General features: G+C 40.1%; 1 protein-coding gene across 2 annotated transcripts in view; it reads right to left on the bottom strand.

The window, feature by feature from the left end:
- Positions 1-7,487, bottom strand: part of LOC308104435 (lysosomal acid lipase/cholesteryl ester hydrolase-like) — an 80,352-nt gene that overhangs the window by 13,244 nt on the left and 59,621 nt on the right. The gene's annotated exons all lie outside the window — the stretch shown is intronic.

The raw sequence follows: 7,487 nt of genomic DNA, 5'->3' as shown, positions 1-7,487 counted from the left end.
GTTGAAAGTACTTAAATACACTTAATAACTTCTTACTACTTAGTACCTTACTTGTATTAACTACGTTAATTACCTTAGTTAGTCTGCCACACTGACATTTAACTGCACACGCACAAATGATGAGCAATGAGCATGTGATGACTAAAACCATATGCATCTAAACTCAAACCGAGATGATAAATATACTGTATGATGATGCGAAAAGAGGTTCTGAAAGTGATTCAAGCAGAAAGAAATAACCAAAGAGGAAACCTTGCAGCTAAGTCACAAACACTCTCACTTGTGACAAAGCTGCAGTGTGTTTCACAATGGAGGGAGAGGAGAGCTGCATTTAACCACTTAAACCATCTACTTTGTTGACCCAGGTCCCCCAGGGCTCTGTACTTTCATCCATCCTTTTTTTCATTGTGTCATCTTTCTGTTTTCATCTTTTACATTGCAACATAAACACAAAACCTTACTTACTACCCTGAAACCTCTCTCATCAATAAACACCATGGATTGATACAGAATGCTGCCATGATGTCATTCATTTAAAATCCAATGAAATTCTTTGGAATGTGCTTTTTTCTTTTGCCAAAGATTTCAAACACATCAAGACGTTTAATTAAAAAGACACTTATTTATGTTCCTTATAAATGGATATAAGGTCATTTCAAATGTTGGCTTGATTGCGTGATCTCACACAACAACAAAACATTGATCTATTGGAATGTATGGTAGCCTACACTTATTTTTTTAAAGGCATTTAACAGACACTCTTAACCAAAACACATACATCAAATGCAGAGAGACAGTGTAAATGCCTCAGTAAACTAGGATATCAAAAAAGAGCCTAGCATAAGTCTAGACAATATAATATCAAAAATAATAATCTGTACATTAATACCAGGTAAACAATGAACCTAGTATCTGTCTAAACAACCTGCCATCAACAGACATTGTCAATTTAACATTGTGGTCTTATTTAGTATGCAAGAAAAGAAACATAGAGGCTATGTACAGTAGTTATAAACAAAACAAACAACTTTAGACTCACCCTGCAGTGAAAGCAGAACAGAAGAACACTGAGGAGGACGAAATGTTTCTTCTTCTTAAAGACATTTAAGAGGAGGAGAGATCCTACGTCACAGCCAAGGATAGTGACGTCAAAAGCCCGAACGTCCGTGCATGCTGGCCCCAGCGGGCGCTCCTTATAAGAACAACATTAATGGAGCAAAAATAATTCATTTTAACACATATTATTATTATTCCCCCAGGATCCATTCTTGGACCTATATTTACCATCTACATAAATGACATCTCTAAGAATATAGAGCATTGTAAAACTCATTTTATGCTGATGATACAGTATTTTACACCTCAGCACCAACCAGCAGCCAAGCTATAACAAAGTTACAATCTGCTTTTAACATTATTCAGCAAGTTCTAGCTGGTCTTAAACTGTCTATAAATGTAGGCAAGACAAAATATATGAAGTTCTCAAACAAAAGAAAAGGTGAAACAAGTGACCCATAGGGGGGCACAAATTGAGCAAGTCTCATCATATAAATATTTAGGGGTTTGGCTAGATGAGGACTTTTCTTTTAAAACCCATTTAATAAATCTAGCTAAGAAAATGAAGCCTAAAATTGTCTTCCTCTACCGAAATAGATCATGCTTCTCTAAAGAAAACAGAATGAGGGTCATTCAAGCTACAATCATGCCCCATATGCATGCCACAGACAGTACTTTAAAGCCCTTGGATGCACAGTGGTCTGTCTGTCTGTCTGTCTGTCTGTCTGTCTGTCTGTCTGTCTGTCTGTCTGTCTGTATCAGACATCTTTTAGCAAGATATCTCAATAAGTTATGGACAGATTTGTTACACAAAAAATCCACACCACACGTACTAGTCCATATACCGCGATGTGCGCAGACAAACTATAAGCAGACATTTGGGTTGTGCGCTCGGTATATAGTTATGTTTTGGACAGTGATTTAATCCTGTTGGAGTGTGTGTGACAGCCCGATCATTTACGCCCCCGAATTGTTGCCACCCACAACCATGAGAAGTGTACGCTGTTTACGCTGTTATTCCGACATGCTAATAACACAACCTGGATTCGAACATTGCCCGCTCATATAACAGTCCTTTATAAGTTTGAAGGCAGCGTCTGTCTGTCCTGGCATTTTCTGGCCTCCCATAGAGGGGCTGTAACCATGGCAACAGATCCCACAGCCCAAACTCTGTATCTCCGGTGTTTACACAAAAACGTTAATAAACAACTTAGATCTGGGGTGTGGAAAAAACGGGCCACGTCACTGTCTGCATTTGCTAATGGTCAACCCACTGAGGAGAAACATGCAAAAAGACAGACAGACTGATTGACTGACTGAGGTTTCCTATAGGATAGGATAGGATTAAAAGAGGGTGTGGCAATGTCATGTCACAAAACAGAGAAGTTAAACAATATAGACCCAGTCCAGTATATACTTTATATAGAAGTTACAAAAATTTATGATAATGATTTATTGATAAGCCCTAAGCATTTTCAGCTTTTTCCGCTTTTGCATTTTTTTCCCATAAATCAGTGCTATTGAACACCCTTTACGCCTGTGTGTTGGTAAAAAATATATTGAACCAATGAAAAGTATTAAAAAGTGCTTCTGACAAAACCAGCTAACTCCATTGGATCCTCAAACTTTCTGCTAAACCAGCTAACTCCAGCTAAGGGGTTAGCTGGTTTAGCTGACTCCAGGCTCCACCCCCTTTTGACCTCCAACCTCATTGTGAGCTTGGAGGTCCATTCAGCTGTTCTTATCAATGATGAACAAAACCTCCTAACTCCATTTTTGTTTTGTTTTTTTCATTTCCTGAAAAATGAACATTTTGGAGTTAGCTGGTTCCTGCCATGTCATTATTCAGCCCTGACTTATGCTGATGATACAGTATTTTACACCTCAGCACCAACCAGCAGCCAAGCTATAACAAAGTTACAATCTGCTTTTAACATTATTCAGCAAGTTCTAGCTGGTCTTAAACTGTCTATAAATGTAGGCAAGACAAAATATATGAAGTTCTCAAACAAAAGAAAAGGTGAAACAAGTGACCCATAGGGGGGCACAAATTGAGCAAGTCTCATCATATAAATATTTAGGGGTTTGGCTAGATGAGGACTTTTCTTTTAAAACCCATTTAATAAATCTAGCTAAGAAAATGAAGCCTAAAATTGTCTTCCTCTACCGAAATAGATCATGCTTCTCTAAAGAAAACAGAATGAGGGTCATTCATTTATTGATAAGCCCTAAGCATTTTCTGCTGCTGTGTTTTATTAAAAGTGTTGTATCGAGTGCTGACGGTGCCATGTCATTATTCAGACATCCCATTATTCTGATGCAGTCCATGTATCATACAATAATAATCATAAAAAGAATACGAATGTATTCTTTTTTTCAGTGGAAAACATACATTTCGTTGCTGTCCGGCAGGAACCAATTAACTAAATTTTTCCGCTTTTGCATTTTTTTCCCATAAATCAGTGCTATTGAACACCCTTTACGCCTGTGTGTTGGTAAAAAATATATTGAACCAATGAAAAGTATTAAAAAGTGCTTCTGACAGCAGAGATTTGTTTCTAGTCTGCAGTTTTAGTGTTGTGACGAATATATACGTTTTTCAATGCATCTGAATATTTGCAACACATTTGCTGCACTATTGATACTGTACCAGCCAGGCCTCCTTCTACGTGTCTTCTGTATAGTGGACATGCACACGTGTGTGCGGGCTCGCACACACGCACAAACACACACACACACACACACACACACACACACACACACACACACACACACACACACACACACACACACACACACACACACACACACACACACACACACACACACACACACACAAGCACCATTTACAGTATATGTAGATATGATCTACTGGTAAAGAAATGTCAACATAAAGTTGATGATGAAATTGACCACTTCTGAGATAGTTTCATAAGCCGTGTGCGGTACAATACTGGTTTGTAAAAAAGACCGCTGGGGTCTTGCCCTATAGATTATCACGCTGGGGCCCTTTAATTTGTATTTATTTTATTGTATTTATTGATTGACAGATGAGCTTTCAGTACTTATCATTATTATTATTTCTTTAAGCACAAATATGAGGGCCGCTGTAATTAATATTCCCAGGCTGACTTTTGTTTCCGGTCCACCCATGACATGTAAGTTGGTGATAAAATGTACCACTTCTGTCACTTCTTGGTCAAACTTCTCTTTTTTTATCTTTTGTCTTCAGTTTTCTCCCATTGCCAGCTGTTTAATAAGCCTGTGCAGTACCATACAGTACAGTATGGTTTGCAAAACAGACCTACAGACCCGTTCAGTCTAAAAACAGTACAATGTAAAAAAATAAAAATAAATATCTGTACATTGAAACTATACAAACTATAGGAAATTACATTTTAACCTTTGCATAAGACTGCATGGTCGTCAAGGCTAGGTCAAGTGCTACAGGCTAAAATGGAGTCTAAGGGGTCTTCAGATTACGACGGAAAATTGGGAGTTAGTCTGTAGTTCTAACTGCAAAGGGGAGTTTGTTCCGCAGTTTGGAAGTCTGGGATGTATGGAGCGTTGTCCCGGATGTTTTAGGGAAGGTTCTGAGTCTGACAGTTTCCCTGTGTCCCCTACACACAGACATGCACACACATTTGCACCAAATGATGTTGCTATGTTTACAGTTTATAGATTAGACGCCTGTAGTTGCTGGAAGTACTGTATATCAAATTGTCCTTTGGGCCGGCCGTAGCTTAGTGGGTAGAGAGGCAGTCTAGTAAGAACGTCAAAGGAACACATGAGTCAATACTAAACAGGAATGATCAAGAAGATGAGTGCAAAATAAATAATATGCAGAGAGTAAAATAAATAAGACTATGCAGAAAGTAAGATAAATAAGCGCATGTGCGCATGCACACACACACACACGCACACGCACACGCACACGCACACGCACACGCACACGCACACGCACACGCACACGCACACACAGTTATTATACTCTGTTTTGTTATAATCCCATTATATAGTGTTCTATTATAATCTGTTATATTGTCTTCTATTATAATGTGTTTTTATCCTCTGTTCTATTATATTACATTCTGTTGTGTTCCAGACAGTACAGTAGTACAGTACCCTAAGCATTTTTACAGAGTAACCCATTAAAAAGCCTGTCAGCAGAACCTACTGCAGTACCAAGTCCACACTTTTGAGTGGACTTTTGACTTGAATAATGTCCTATATTGTAAACCACAGTTCACACCCACATGTCTGATACATGTGTCCAATTCCTTCTGCTGCTGTGTTTTATTAAAAGTGTTGCATATCAAGTGCTGATGGTGCCATGTCATTATTCAGCCCTGACGTCCCGTAACCCCCAGGTTACACTGCATGGCATGCTACACATGTTACACTGCATGCACATTTGAATGGCCAGACAGACAAAACAAATCTTTAAATGCAGTCCATTTATCATACAATAATAATCATAAAAAGAATATGAATGTATTCTTTTTCTCAGTGGAAAACATACATTGGTTGGTTTCTAGTCTGGAGTTTTAGTGTTGTCACAAATATATACGTTTTTCAATACATCTGAATATTTGCAACACATTTTCTGCACTATTGATACTGTACCAGCCATGCCTCCTTCTACGTGTCTTCTTGTGTCTTCTGTATGGTGCTCGCACACACACGCACACACACACACACACACACACACGCACACACACACACACACACACACACACACACACACACACACACACACACACACACACACACACACACACACACACACACACACACACACTCACACACACACACACTCACACACACACACACACACACACACACACACACACACACACACACACACACACACACACACACACACACACCATTTACAGTATGTAGTGTGAGATATGATCTACTGGTCCAGAAATGTCAACATAAAGTTGATGATGAAATGGACCACTTCTGTAACGGCTCACTTCTCGTATTTTACTTTTTGTAATCAGTTTACTCCCATAGCGTAAAAAAAGGCAAGTGGGGTCAAAATATGAGATAGTTTCATAAGCTGTGTGCGGTACAATACTGGTTTGTAAAAAAGACCGTAGGGGTCTTACCAGTGGCGGAGCGTCCGGGGAGGCCAGGGAGGCAGCCGCCTCCGGGCCCGCGACCCAGGAGGGCCCGGGCCGTCAGATAATAAATCTGTAAAATCAGGCAAAAATAAGAAATAAACAACATAACCCTAACCTAACCCTAGCCTGGTAAACCCTCCCTCCGGAAATCTCATTTCTATTTGATTCCAGGAGTGAGTCTGGGCTGATCGCCCATTCTGCAATATTGGCTGCAGGCTGAGTTGGGCGGAAGTAATACCGTTGACTGACAACCCCTTCAGCCAATGATATTTTTTCCCCTTCAGCCAATCAGCAGTTCACCAGTCTAATGTGACGCAACGGGACTTTTGAGACAGCCATAGCCAAAATGGGTTGCCTTATTCGGATACATGGGTGTCACTGCCCACCCCTACCGGTTCTCAAAATTTTTATTTTTAAATAGGCTTTGTCATGATTAATTGACCACATATATGAAGTTAAACAACTAAATTCTATCCAAACGATATATTATAAGTAAATTCCGTGCCTCAAAATAGAAGTTAGAGAGCTTTTTGAAGTAAAAGAATTGCGGAGATTATAGCGGACAAGAAAAAGATGGCTGCCGTTCGTGTTTTGGGCTCACTCGAACTCGCCACCTGATTGGCCAACGTAAGCTGTCAATCACAGAACAATGAGCGACGACGCTGATAGGCTCGGTTAGCTGGTAATTCCACTAGAAACCCCCACAAAGGGCTATCAGGCCAGACTCACTCCTGGAATCAAATAGAAATGAGATTTCCGGAGGGAGGGTTTACCAGGCTAACCTTACCCTAACCCTAAAACCGAAATAAAGTGACAAAAAGCCCCCCAAAAAGTGACCGAATCCGCGGTCCTAACCCAAGGGATGTGCACCCACGCACGCGCGTGCAGCGCGCGTGCGTGCGTGCGTGCGCAGGGGGGCCTGATCACTGCGCTGTGCCTCCCGAACCGGCTTTGAGTTGTTCCGCCACTGGGTCTTACCCTATAGATTATCACGCTGGGACCCTTTAATTTGTATTTATTTTATTGTATTTATTTGATTGACAGATGAGCTTTCACTACTTATCATTATTATTATTTCTTTAATCACAAATATGAGGGCGTTTGGCCTTCTGTTGTTCTCTTGTTTGACCTCCTTCCCACTTGCCCCCGACCCCTCTTCTCCTTCTTCCTCCCCCCCTCTTCTTTCTATGGAAATTAACGTTGCGATGGGAATGATGTACAAAAACCAATTTCACCCACTTTTTTACCTTTATTACCACGCACACACAGTTATTACACTCTGTTTTGTTATAATCCCAT

This window comes from Gymnoscopelus braueri (genome assembly GCF_963280865.1).
Source record: "Gymnoscopelus braueri genome assembly, chromosome: 17".
Classification (NCBI taxonomy): Eukaryota; Metazoa; Chordata; class Actinopteri; order Myctophiformes; family Myctophidae; genus Gymnoscopelus; species Gymnoscopelus braueri.
Note: the sequence above shows the minus strand (reverse complement) of the source record. Positions and strands in the feature narration are given on the sequence as shown.